The 14181-nt window shown below is 31.2% G+C and overlaps 1 protein-coding gene across 1 annotated transcript in view; it reads right to left on the reverse strand.

Annotated features, from left to right (window-relative positions):
- The window catches only part of LOC129964131 (tetratricopeptide repeat protein 39B-like), a 98934-nt gene that overhangs the window by 83862 nt on the left and 891 nt on the right, over positions 1–14181 (reverse strand). The gene's annotated exons all lie outside the window — the stretch shown is intronic.

The raw sequence follows: 14181 nt of genomic DNA on the forward strand, positions 1-14181 counted from the left end.
AATCAAATTTTAAAATTGCAAAAGTTTCTTCTATTCGGCCACGCAACTGCTAAAATATGTTTACACACACACACACACACACACACACACGCGCGCGCGCGCGCGCGCAAAGACAGAGAGAGAGTCGCTTTACTTACAGTATACTTATACCGCTTACTTATAACATCCAGCCTATAAACGATAATGTGTTAACATTTTTTATTGTTTTTGCTTTCTTGATTCTAAAAAAATTGATAGAACTATTTGATTTCCAGTTTTTTATTCTGTGGGATCGTATTTCTGCCGTGCGGACATTTTAAGAACATGTGCACCAGATTAAGGAAAGACCTTGAACTTGGCTTACCCTTCCCAAGAAGAAAGTCACCAGGTAAACGACATACCAGAAGCCCTGGAGCGCCGTTGGCTACGATGTCTTATTTTCAATGGAAGAAACAGATTGCTATACAGACTATTACTTGAAAATTGTTTAACTCGAATTTTTTTCTTAGATCCGTGCATTTTAAATTTAAGGAAGGTTTACTGTCAAACTAATATTCTAATGTCAAAACTATTTTTTTTTTATTTCTAAGTAATTTCCATTAGTTAATACACCCGAATTTCTAATCTCATTGATCATTAATGAATAAGTTTTAAGAACTTTAATTCGCATAATGATTTTATTGCTGCACGATGTATATTCAATTAAAAAAAAACAATAAAAAATTCCTTAACTTTTTTAAATCTCTGAATTTATTGGTTGTGGTTTTTATTGATTATTTTGAAGCTTTATTTTCAAATTCTTGTATTTAAAATTTGTTTATTAAAATTACTTAATTATTTATATAATTTTTTAAAATTCTTTTTTGAAAAATTACATTATACTTATAATTATTTTATATATTTAAATCATTTGCGTTTTATTTATTAATTAGCCGGTATTTCTTGAGACTTAAATATTAAAAATGATTTTTATCATTGTTTTTTTTTGTTTAAAAATTGCCATTTTTTTTCTATATTCATTCTTAGATCCAGTAATTTTTCTCCATTTTCTTAATGAGGCCGCGGTGGCCTGGTGGTAAGGTCTCGGCTTCGGAACCGGATGGTTTCAGGTTCGAGACCCGATTCCACCGAAGAACCGCCGTGTAAGGGGGTCTGTTGCACGTTAAATCCGTCCTGACCAAACGTCCTCCCGCTGGTGTGGTGTGGTGTGGAGAGGGGGGTGCCAGTTCAGGTGTCGTCCTCGTCATCTGACCGCGGTTCAAAATGACGAGGTCCGTCCCAAAATAGCCCAAGTGTTGCTTCAAACGGGACGTTAATATAACTAAACCAAACTAAACCATTTTCTTAAGTTAGAGTTTTTGGAGATATCTAATTTATTGTATGCTCGTTAAGATCAAAGATATTGGAATTCATTGTATTTGCAAGTTACATAATTAAATACGCTCTCATAAAATTATAAATTAATTCGGGAAAAATCAAAACTGTTCATACCAATTAATTTAAAGTAAAGTGCAACACGAAAGTTAAACAAAGTGCTTAAACGAAAGTTAAACTAACACCTAATAACCTTACTAACCATTTCGCCATCCTCTCCTGTCTGCGAAAATTTCTTCCCATGGCCCTCAGTTTTTCGCCGCATTAGAACAAACAAACAAACAAAAATAAGTAAACATTTACAAAGCGTTTTAAACTGTAGAAGGACGCTTGAAGCGCGTTGCGGCTGCCCTGCAGAAGTTTCACTTGAACGCACTAGACATTTACAGACGACTAATAGGTTAATGCATTTTTATCTAAACCCTTCGCTTGATAAGAAAATTTCCACTGTTACCTATGTTCCTTATTTTACTAAACTATATAAATAACTAAATTCTTTTGATTTTAAAATGTGCTAAACACCTGAAATACAAGAACTGAGGTATGTAGTGCAGATTTGTAGTTCCTGAAGCATTGTATTATAACTTTGCCTCGTCATCATATTTGCTTTTATTCATGACATAAACGCAATAATGATTTAACTGTATAGCAATTGCACCCTAAAGAATGGAAAGCAGACATCTTTATCATCCTTTGCAAGCTGCCTCTTCATTGCAATACTTATATAATAATAATAAAACATTTCACACTTCTTCCAGAAAAAAATATTTAGGATCTTCCTAGAATAAAACTGTTAACATCATAGCATATTTCATTATTAAAAACATAATTATTCATTTATAATCCGATTTCAATGTGATTGAGGTCACCCATTTCACTGTAATTAAAAACCATTCAACACGAAGAAAACCACTTTTAATTACAGCGACGCAACAAACATTGAACTGAATTAAAGATTCTTCAAAGTTCCGGCATTAGTCGTCCATTGTGTTTTTCTCTCAGAATGGAAAAAAGTGATTGACAGAACCATTATTCAGTTTCTGAAATCTCTTTAAACTATTTATTCTTGCTGAGAATTTTTGACGGCGGACGGATGGACCTCTTGAAACTTAAAGAGTTTGTCTCTGCGGGGGATTGCCACCCATAATCTTAGCACAATTCCTTCCGCCATCGCGAATGGTTCATTTCATGACAAAAAAACTAGTTCAATTGGTTCGTATCCCTCAGTTTTAGACTCATTAAGCTCAGCTCGTAAATTCAGAGACAACAATCAACCCTACGCAACTGACAACGAGTTCCTATCTGAAGAGCTACCTAATACTCGTTGAATGGTGCACTATCTTTACCAGAAGAGTCCAATTTTCCTTGGCCGAACAAAGACAAGGCGTGTTTTGAGCACTTGTCCTTATTTGACCCGAAATCTAAGACTTTAAGGACACTTCCCTTTTCCGGAATTCACGCTGATGTGATTGTAAAATCGTGTAGGTCAATCGCTTGGTACTTGCTGTTGTTGTTGTTTCCTGGTACCTGTATTCTCATTTTTCGCGTTCTAAAATAGATCACTGGATTCGAAATTGCCATCGCAATTTCGCTGTCATATTTGTTTGGTATCATATTTTTGGATAAAATACGAATAAAGAGGTCACATGCATATTCTTGCAAGAATGACAATAGAAGGGTTTTGATACCATAACTCAATCAAAGATAATAAAACGAAAAATGGAGCCATAATAAAGCAAATTCACCAATTTTTGGATAAGAGAAGCAGAAAATGATTATTTTTTGCATAAATATATGAGATAATATTGAAAAAGGAATCAGCTAGTAAAATAAATTTATATTAATCGAATCAAAGATGTAGTAAGCTACAGTTAAAATTTGAATTAAATTATCTATCGCTGCTTTAACAAAACTGTTCCATAAAACAAAATTCTATTTTCGGTTATTCCATTTAAAACTTTCCTTTTCCAATCAAGGAAAAGATTCTGCAAGATTAGAAATAAACACATTAGATTATTTCTGCATAAATACTCTTGCAATTTAAACTGTTTTTGTTGTTTCAGTGTTCTCACTTATGCGAGAAATATCAAAAAATAATATCGTTTTCATTTCTTTAAAACTGAATCCACATTAGGGTTCCTTTCATTAACTTTCTTTGAATTGCTCAGGCTCTATAGATTAATAGCATATGAAAATAAAATGGATTCTTAATATGCTGAAAGTTAAATAAACTTGCAATGGCCTTTAAAATATTTTTCAACTTCTGACTAAGGATTCCCCCCTTTCCCTTCGTTGTCAGTTTTAATAACAAATATTCAGCTATAGGAATCATTAAAAACGTAAAAATAATAATCCTTTTCACCGAAAAATATTTCTTTTTAAATAGTTATTTGTCATCAACTCTAAAAACGAATAGTTATGATTATAAAAATATTTAAGTAGTTAAATGCTTCATTCTTCATTTGATCCTTCATTCATATATGTATATTTTTTATACTTAAGTTAATGTAATGAATATTTATATTCATTTTTGGTATTTTTTTTTCATTTTGGCATTCATTTTTGGTATTTTTATCTCATATTCTTAAATTTAGTAACATTGATTAGTAAATAAAGAATACTTTAAATTCTTTAATATAATTTTTATATAAGATACAAAGAGATTTTGTTTTCAGCACTTTTAATAACTTTAGGCAATGTTTAATATGGCATAGACTACCAGAAAAGAGGCGAGGATCACTATATATAGAGCGTAATGGAATCATACTAAATGGAGTAATAGTTTTTCCTCACAAAATAACATTAAATGTGTTGCACCAAATTTATTTATTGTATTCATAGTTTACCTTGTAGGACAAAAGTGTAAGACATGTGCAATTTTATATTTTTTTTATGATTATGACATTATATGCATCGTTGAAATTCGGTAACGATCACCAAAACAACTCAAAGATTACTAATGCCATTTTAATGCAGCTTAGTTTTCTTTAGACCCATTTCGAAGCAACACGAGAGCTATTTGGGGAAGGAGCTTGTCATTTTGAACCATTGTCAAATGACGTGGACATCTGAACTAGCGCCCATCTTACAGACCATCACGGCCCACCAAATTAAAGTATAAACTTTCAAAATAATGATGGTTAAAATAACCACTCTTTCTTAACTATAACCAGAGATACTCTTACACCCATGGTTAAAATCGAGTACACAAATTCCTGCACATTAACACTTGTAAAAACACTTCTAAATCCCTGTATAATAAAACGATAGAATAATACAATTTTTTATATAAATTTTCAGGAAAAATCGAAGACACTGTTCAGATCTATTTATGCAGTTTTTCATTTAAGCTGACTCATATACTTGGTTATATTAAACAGATCCCCATTTTATATATGATAAAATCTTGAAAAGAGAATCCTTCTATAAGTAAGTATTTAAAAGATAAAACCTGAAATCGTCTTTTCTAATATGAAATATTAACTAATTATATGAAACGAGGCATACACGTACATTTAATTTGAGTAAGGGATCTCTCTCTCTCTCTCTCTCTCTCTCTCTCTTTTTTTTTTTCCTTTTTAGTTCAAGATTATTTATTTTTAAGAGTCAAAGAGTTGAAGGGAGATTCAGCTCCAGTAAATTCGTGGCATTTGGTCACTTTTGTGAGCCAAATAATCAAAAATAAAAAGTTCAAGAGTTTATTATTATTATTATTATTACAAAAGAGAGGGGGAGATAGAACCTATATATGAGACATTTTTTTTTGAAATAATTACCCTATTCCATTATGCCTTTTTCCCCATTGTTCATACAAAAATATGCATTACAAATAGCCTTTAACCACTTTTTCCAGTGTCTTCCCCCTCCATTTCTTCATGATTTAAGAATTGTTGCCCCTTAAACAAATTTTTCATTTGAGAAAAAAGTCATACAAGGTGCTATTAGGAGAATAAAGGGGTTGTTTAATTACCGGAAGGTGATATTTTGGCAGATAATTTGCTATCAGAAGAGATCTGTGAACTGAAAGCTAATCATGTTAGAAGAAACATTTCGCACTTCAAGCAGCAGGATGTTATGAATGCTTTCAATCATGAACTCGCATGCTCTCAATATGTTTCAACTAGATGATTTATCATTTATTCTATGGGATATGGCATAATTCATTAATATTCGTAAAATATTTAAAACTCCGGAATTTTTTTGAGTGTAGTAATATAATGGAGGCCGGAAATAATTTCCTTTTATCTTAACTTACTTAAAATTAACTATTTTAGCTTTTTAGTTTAATTAATCTTTTTAATATGCCTTTATAGTGTTTATAAAAGCTATTTGTTTAAAAATTTGGGATATAAATAGCTAAAATATTAGGATGGTATTAAAATATTAAATAAAATTAGAATCCTCCATTTTAATTAAATTGATATGTAATTAAAATTCGAAGATCTTTTTAATCGGGGGTAAAAAGTCAAAATTTGGAATTGTCCCGGACAATTGGAAATATCTTGTTATCCTAGTCCAAGATTTATTTCACAAACTTTTGTTAAACGATTCAGTTTATTGATTAAATATCGTTTTGAGGCAACTGTCTCTTACAACAAACATTGACAATCAAGCAAATGCCAATTTTTTTTTAAATTTCGTGCCTTGAATCTTTTTAGTATCTAATTTACTTCCGAAATTCAAACTCAATTTAAATTAATCGTGTCACTAATATTAAAATCAGATTATATTTGGGTAATTTTTTACGGCAGCCACCCATTTCTCAACATATTTTTGCATAATATTTCCATATTCAATATCACAAAACTTAACGCATTAACACCTGCAGTCATCAAACGGCGATAAAAACTGCTGAGTTGACAGCATCGATCCCGTACCATAGCTAGGAGGGACAGCACGGTTTAAGAGTTTAAGACATTTTAAATGCCTTTTAGCGTGTAGCTTTAATGAGAGCGTATATCTGTCATTCGGACACGTTCCCCAAACAAAACGGGCAAACGTTAGTAAACGTTTCCTTGTAAAATGCGAATCGCTTCGATGGAGAGCTGTCAGTTTATATGGGCTATTAACACGGAAAGAAAGGGAAGAAAGAAAACTGGAGTGACGAAAATTGATTGCTTTATCAACATTGAAATGTAAAGACAAAATACCAATAACCAGCTTTTTTTCAACGGTACAATTTAGGAAAAGGGCGTCAAAGCGTATGCACATATGCTTTTGTTTGGTCTACAACGGGACTTAATGGACTTAGTTCATTTCTTACTTTCTCATATAAACGAAAAAAAATTATCGTGATCATCAAAAATCCGAATTCAAAATTTTGTCGAATCTTTACGCTTCAAAACTTCCTGAATTCGAAAAACTCATTTTTGTATTTGTTCGTGAACACGATAATTCAAAAACGCTTCGAACTGGACAGATGAATTTTTATAATATTTTAACACCTGATTTGTAGATTTTTATTAAATTTTGTTCGAAACCTTTTAAAAAGTAATTTGTCTCTCTACTGGACAAGCGCATGTAAACAAGATAGCTACAAAACTCCAAAAAGCTAAATAAAAATAAATTAATACACAGTTTTAACATCTTAGATATAGATCCATATCAACTTTCGTACTAAATCCATCAAGGGACGACTGTCTGCCAATCTGTATATTAGCATATATGTGTTTTTGTTTCTTATGGCACTTGCCATGGACAAGCCCGCTGTTACGAAGACAGCGATTTAAGCCGATGGGGAAGCGACTTTTGTCTTTTTTTAGTAGCGCCAACTAGATCCAAGAGTACGACTTTGCTACTCGCGCATCACTCATTCGCTTGCATTATCCCTTTTTACAGGAGAGCACATTCACACATCTCACAGATAGAACAACAACCATGCCCAAACCGGGACTCGAACCCAGGACGCCCAGCCAGAACCCTATGCCAGGACGCCGGCTCGCATATATGTAAACATTATAACTCAAATACGTTACAAATTTAGATAAATAAAATTTAATATGTGATTTTTTTATTATAATAGCAATTTTGTATCAAATTTTGGTTTTAATCGGTTAAAAATAGACATTCTAAATATATACTCAGATTTCTTCACTTTTCTATGAAACACAAAGCGCTATATGCGGGACAACCTCTGAATACTCGTGGCATTAACAACTTTTAAGGGAAAAGGGAAATAGTATCTTTACTAGGGAATATTTGAAAAAAGTTTCAGGAGGACCACGCTTGCTTTTTACTTTACCGTATGTGAAAAGAAAGTTTACCAACAGTCAAAAAACTGGATTTGAAATTATGGACATTCTATGTTTTAGATTACCTGGAGTCTGAAAGAATTATTTTTTTACAAATATATGTACCTGCCTGTGAACATGAAAACTCAAAGACAAAGAAAACTAGAAATAGAAATTTGATATATGAATTATATTTATATATAAACTGTAGATATCCAACAAATTTTGTCCTGGTCTGTTTATCAGAAGTCTGCCTTTCCGTCCACCCCATGAATTCATAAAATCTCAAAAACGCAAAGAACTATCTAAATGAAATTTAATATATTGTTTTAACACCAGAATTGAAAATATGTATCAAATTTTTGGCCGATATCTATCACGAGATCGTCTTCTTGTCAGTCATGAATATAAGAATGCAATAACTCGAAAATGCAACCAATTATCAAAAGAAATTTGATTTCTGATGTGAATGCAAAAACTGTATTTCTATTTCGCATCTTTCTACAAACCGGCCAAAAGGAAAATGCTTAAAATGCATATCCTTTCCTGTTAATTGTATATAACGTTGTTAAACATAAGATGAGGTACTTACATATTAGCAGTACGCCAGCGATTAATCACCAAACCTTCGCCAAAAAGTTCGTGGTTAATGGCAATCAATCTTCGCCAATATTTTACGGTTATTCCTATGGTCGCCAATGCATAAAGCAAATAAAGGATCACAATATGAAAGTATACAAAAATGATGAACGGAGAATATTCTCTTTGAATATAAAAGATAAAAATAAATTCGTAGTTGTCATATTAGAAAATAAGTTTAAAAAACCAAACATTCTTCAAGGATAACTAAAACTTGGTGGTTAAGATGCAAGAAACTGAAATTTCGGTATGGACATATTGATTTGAATCTTGGTCAAACGGTAAGGAAATTACCTTGGCCAACTCCTCTTCTCTCTGTGTGTGATCTCTATATCAAATCAGTTATGAAATGTTTGACCAGGATGATTTTTCACATCTAACGCACGTATCTTTAATACGTTGACTGTCGTGTCACCCATATTCGTGAGATAGCAAAAGTTCTCATTCAGTGTAGAATTTGATGGAAGCAGAACACTTCTTAGTTTATATCTCTTTCATTTAAAACGTTGGTCATCATATGAACCTCATCCAGTCACACTTACTATCTAAATCTCTTCTCACTACATTTAAGAGATAGCAAATAAGTAAGTATTTTATTAGATAGTGGTGCGAATTGCAAGCATGAATCATGACAGCTATGTCTTAATAAAAAGCCGCGATGGCCTGGTGGTAAGGACTCGGCTTGTGAGCCGTAGGATTGCAGGGCAGAGTTGCATTGAGACCTGATTCTACCGAAGAACCGTCGTGTAAGGGGGTCTGTTGCACGTTAAATCCGTCATGCCAAACGTCCTCCCGCTAGTGTGATGTGGTGTGGAGAGGGGGGTGCCAGCTCAGGTGTCGTCCTCGTCATCTGACCGCGGTTCAAAATTACGAGGTTCGTCCCAAAATAGCCCTAGTTTTGGTTAACAACGGGACGTTAATATAACTAAACTAAACTAATGTCTTAATGAAATCGAATTTCGAACATATAATTCTAGAATCAGTGATAGATTTAGGTATTTTGTTTGGTCTAAATTCGTTCGTTTTTTGGACTTCGTTCAAAATTTGATAGAAATATATAAATTTTATGTAAAGACCGAATACTCAATTTGAGCCGTCTAAATCAAAACGTTTTTTTAAGTTACCGTGCAGATAAATATATTTCCAAAAATATGATGTTTTTTTTTAATTGAAGGAGATATCAAACGTGGAAATTTGTCAACATCTCATGATCGCATTTTTTGATGCTTAGAATATTTTTTTCTCCATATACTTCCTTGGCAAAAAAGAAAATGTGATGAAAAAGTTTTAAAAAAAATGAAAGTATCGGTTAAAAAGATAAATATATTATATCTTTCAAAAATATTTCCAATTCTTGCGCAAATGAGGAAAGGTTAAAAAAGCGTATTTATCCACAAGATTTCTTAAATTCAAACCACACGAATTGTGTAATGTCACGAATAATAACTAGATACGGTGTCTAACTTGTAGCTTAATTCTGTTTCGAAATCTCAAAAATGCTTGATAAGTTTTCAAAATAAGGTACCAATAAAGTAATGTGAAATATTCGATGCTAGATTGCAAAAAATCTGTAACTAAACGTAATCAAATGTAGTCTACGTACTATTTCGATTTTGATATTTCTATTTATGTAAAAAAGTTGGGGAAAATACAAGTTCCAGTCTTTGCCATTAAATGCAATATAATGCTGTATACACAGATGTCGAAGTTAATTATAATTTTTACCATAAACTTTTATCTTCTCACCATTCATACACATGACTTAATACTTATTTTCATGTTAATTCAAATTAGTAATATCTGCCTGTGTAAAGCAATTGAAGTTGAAATTATTAAAAATGAATCTGCAATTAAATATTCTGTAAGTTTTAAAGCAGCATTTTATAGGTGAATGGATGGTTAGTGTCCTTGCAGATGACCATCGAAATATTGAAATATATTCCTTTGCTATTTTTGGTAGTGGGATCTTCTTAAAAAATGTGGTTTTTAAAGGGAACGTACTAGATAATCTAGCCATCTTGAAATAAAGGTATATCAACGCCCTATTTTGAAACATTTCATGGGCTATCTAAGAAAGAGTCTTGTATTTTTGAGCAAAAATCAGATGACGATATCAACATCGAAGCCGGCACTTCCTCCCATCTTGAGTGACTGAAATGGTCTAGTGTTAAAGTCTCGGTTTTGGAATTGGAATGCTCGAACTTCGAAACCTGATTTCATTGCAGATGCATCATATACGCATGTTAAATCTGACGTTATGGGTTAAATTCCTCCCTTTAGTATGGTGTGGAAATTTGGAGAGTTTGCCAATTTAGGTATAATCTTTATAATCTTATTTGAAATCAAAATAACGTCTGCTCCAAAACGGCAGTAGCATTGCTTCCAAAGGGGCATTAATATAATTAAACTAAACCCTACAATCCTGATGTATTGCATAATCCGCAAGTCCAACAAATCAACGTTAAGCTATTGTGTTTAGATGCCGAATATGTCATTCAAAATATACAATGGTTGTAATACTTGAACGGTCAATTGATTGAGCAATATGCATCAATGTTATTAAAATAAAATTTGTGGAAATTTTGATTTCTGTAATTCTTTCATCCAATTGACTAGCTATCTGCTTGTACACTGGTACATATTGCAGTTAATGGAGAAAAGTATATATATATATATATATATATATATATATATATATATATATATATATATATATATATATATATATATATATGCTGAAATCCAATATTCAGGGTTAGAAAACATATAAACCAAAACTAGTTACATTTAACGAAATAGATAGTTTTCAATATACTACAAACACATTTCATTATTTTATGATTCCTCTGCAATTATTTTTCTTTTATGTTAATTCACTCTGATAGGAAAGGATTTTTTACCGAACTAAAAGTATATTTTTCATATAAAAAAAAAGTTCAAAGTGGGTCTATTTTATAGAAAAGCATAAATTGTATGCACTTCATCTACAAGCTAAAATATTTTTAATAAAAAATATTTTATACGAAAAAAAAAAGTTGTACATTTACGCGAATAAACTGACCGAGCAGTAAAATTTTCATTGTGATTACTTTAAACGATTTTAGACTTTTTCAATGACAGATTTGAGGCATACCTTTCAGCCGATGCTAGGCACTTCTTCGGGGCAGACTTTTATTAGCCTGATTTTGATTGACTCAGACAATATAAAATGTGATCCTTTGAGTCATTTAAAGTATTTTTTGTTGGAATTAAAGTCATATATTTAACGGTTTAGTTATTAATTACTGGAGCATAATTATCCAAGGCGATATCTTTAGAGTAATCTAATTTTGGGCTTTCATTGAATTCACAAGGACCATGAATACAAACTTATTCAAATTTTAAAAAATCCAGTTTAAATTTTAAAACAATTTTTTTTCGGATATTTCATGCTTTTAAATTCCTATACAAATCTTTTTGGTCCAAGTTTTTTCGCAGATGGCTGAATTAATCTCAAATCAATAATTCTCTGGAAAATTTTCATTTAGAATACTTTGATTGTGTTAAACGAGTGGTATTATGATTATTTTTAATATTTTGATGAAAAATTTATTTATATTTCCATTTTTAACGCGAGATGATAAAAGCAACTCCTTAAAAAAATTGCATTTATTTTTTTTATTTCAATTCGTTGTAATATTTATCACAATTGCTCATACAGTGATTAAAGTAAAATGAATGAAAAAATGTATAGTTTTCAAAATAAGGAAAGACAATTATGAGGATGAAACTTGTATTGCCTCGGGGATCCTACAGGATTTAATCTGGCCTTGAGCATACAAATTATAGATATAAAACATGATGAGAATTCGAAACCTTTTGCTAATGATTCGAAAAAAATCGACTGCATTGTTTTTATTTTTATCTTCGTGTTTACTCACAACAATTTCATTTACATTGAGCTAGCTGATAAATTCGGCGTAACTCAAGATACAAATATTTTCATGTCTATTTTTCAAAATGTATCATATTTTTTATACAAAACATATTTTTATTTAAAATATTGATATACAAAATTTCTTATCGTCTGCAATTCTATTTTTAACTGAAATTCAGAAATCATTTGCACTAAGCAATTTTTAAATCTCATAGGCTTCTCGAAAAATTACAGATTATGCCAAACGATTTTTAAAAATCTGAATGGAAATATATGCCTGTTTCTAGCTGTTTAAAAATTAGATTCTAGACCGAGATTAGAGTGGTGTTGTTTATGTTTATTGCTGCGAACCTCCTATTAAACGCAGAAGACAAATGTTGTCTCTATATTTTAGAAATCCCGTTGAAATCTCTTCTAATTTCAAACGTTTATCATCACTTATAGGAAATAAGAAAAAAAAAGATTTATACCATCATTAACTAGTAGTAAAATGGAATCTATTCTTTCGGAACTTAGTTTAAACCATTTACCTGCACTGCGTAACACTAAAATACTTTTCCTTTTTGAGAAGATTATAGATTTTATTCCTTATATATCCTATTTTCTTTTATTATCTGGCAATAAAATTTCTCTAAATATGACATAAAAGACAGCAATTGTACTTTGAGTTCAGATCATATTATAATAATTTTATTCCGGTTTGTGCCAATGGATTCATATCAACCACCCAAAATGTAAATCAATTTTTTTCTTATATAATTCTGCAATAATATAAGAAAATAGGCGAAGAAGCAACTTCTCAAAATCTGATAAAAAAAAGAGGGCACGGGTTATATTACTATAATTTTATTCTAGTTTACATCGATACATTCATATCAAATACCCCAAATTTTATCTCCTGTTTTCTTGTATTATCCGGCAATAAAATTTCTCTAAATTTGACACACACAAGAAACAGAAATTGTTCTTTGAGCGCAGGTCATATTACCTTAACTTTATTCCGGTTTACACCGTTAGATTCATGTCATCCGTCCAAATTTCATTTGTTGTTAGCTTTCAAAGCACAATTCACTCTTTTAAATTTCCTCCATAATGTTCAATTTTCACTGCAGAAGTCACTGTAGCCGTGTGATTTCAAATAAACTTGCTGAATGTTACGTCTTATGCATCGATTAGTTAGGTGTTTTAAAATCATTAAAAATAATTAATTGCATCGCATCATTTCAGCCTTCCATCGAATTTTTACGATTTTAAATATCTGCAACTTTATTCCCATAGTTTTACCATTTTATATTGCTGAACTGTAGTACACGGTAGAATATATTGGAATGAACAGACTGATAGCGTTGCTAAATTCGAATCCATTTACGCCAATATAGTCACATCCACAAGCTAAAAACTGTATCAAAGGAATATTTTCTGCTAATTTATAAATATAATAGTATCTGGGAACATAAAACAAACCTCATGCTGTTAAACCTGTTATACAGGAATGACTTGGCTTGAAAAAACAGAAAAAGTGATGCTCTTATAATGCGCTTTAATACCAAATATCTCAGATTCACGCATCTTCATTTGTTACTTGGGGGAGAAAAACCTTTTATATAACCTAATCGAGATTGTACCATACATGTTTATTGAATCAGTCCCTTGCTCGAAAGTGTCTCATACAGCTTGGTCAGTTTACTGTATTTAATAAATTTCAAGACTTTAATAATGATTTATTAAAAACTTCCGATGTAATCAATCATTAGATTATCAAATAAACATTTGACTCTTTATTTTGTTTATAAATTGCTTAAAAGTAAGAAAATTATTTGAAGTTGGTGCAAAAAAAAACAAAAAAAAATCTATGGAAAGAATTACTTGTCATGCAAAAAAAGAGTCTTCTATTTAATGTTGCCAAAAAATGGAATGAAAGTATTTAGAATCAGTTTAAATAACCGTCGAAGAAGTGAACCAATAGATATGACGAGAAAAATCCGTTTCAGCATGAAGTTGCTTTTTAGAATAAAGTTATTTTATTTTATGTTGTTTAAATAT

The sequence above is a fragment of the Argiope bruennichi genome, chromosome 3 (genome assembly GCF_947563725.1).
Source record: "Argiope bruennichi chromosome 3, qqArgBrue1.1, whole genome shotgun sequence".
Taxonomy (NCBI): Eukaryota; Metazoa; Arthropoda; class Arachnida; order Araneae; family Araneidae; genus Argiope; species Argiope bruennichi.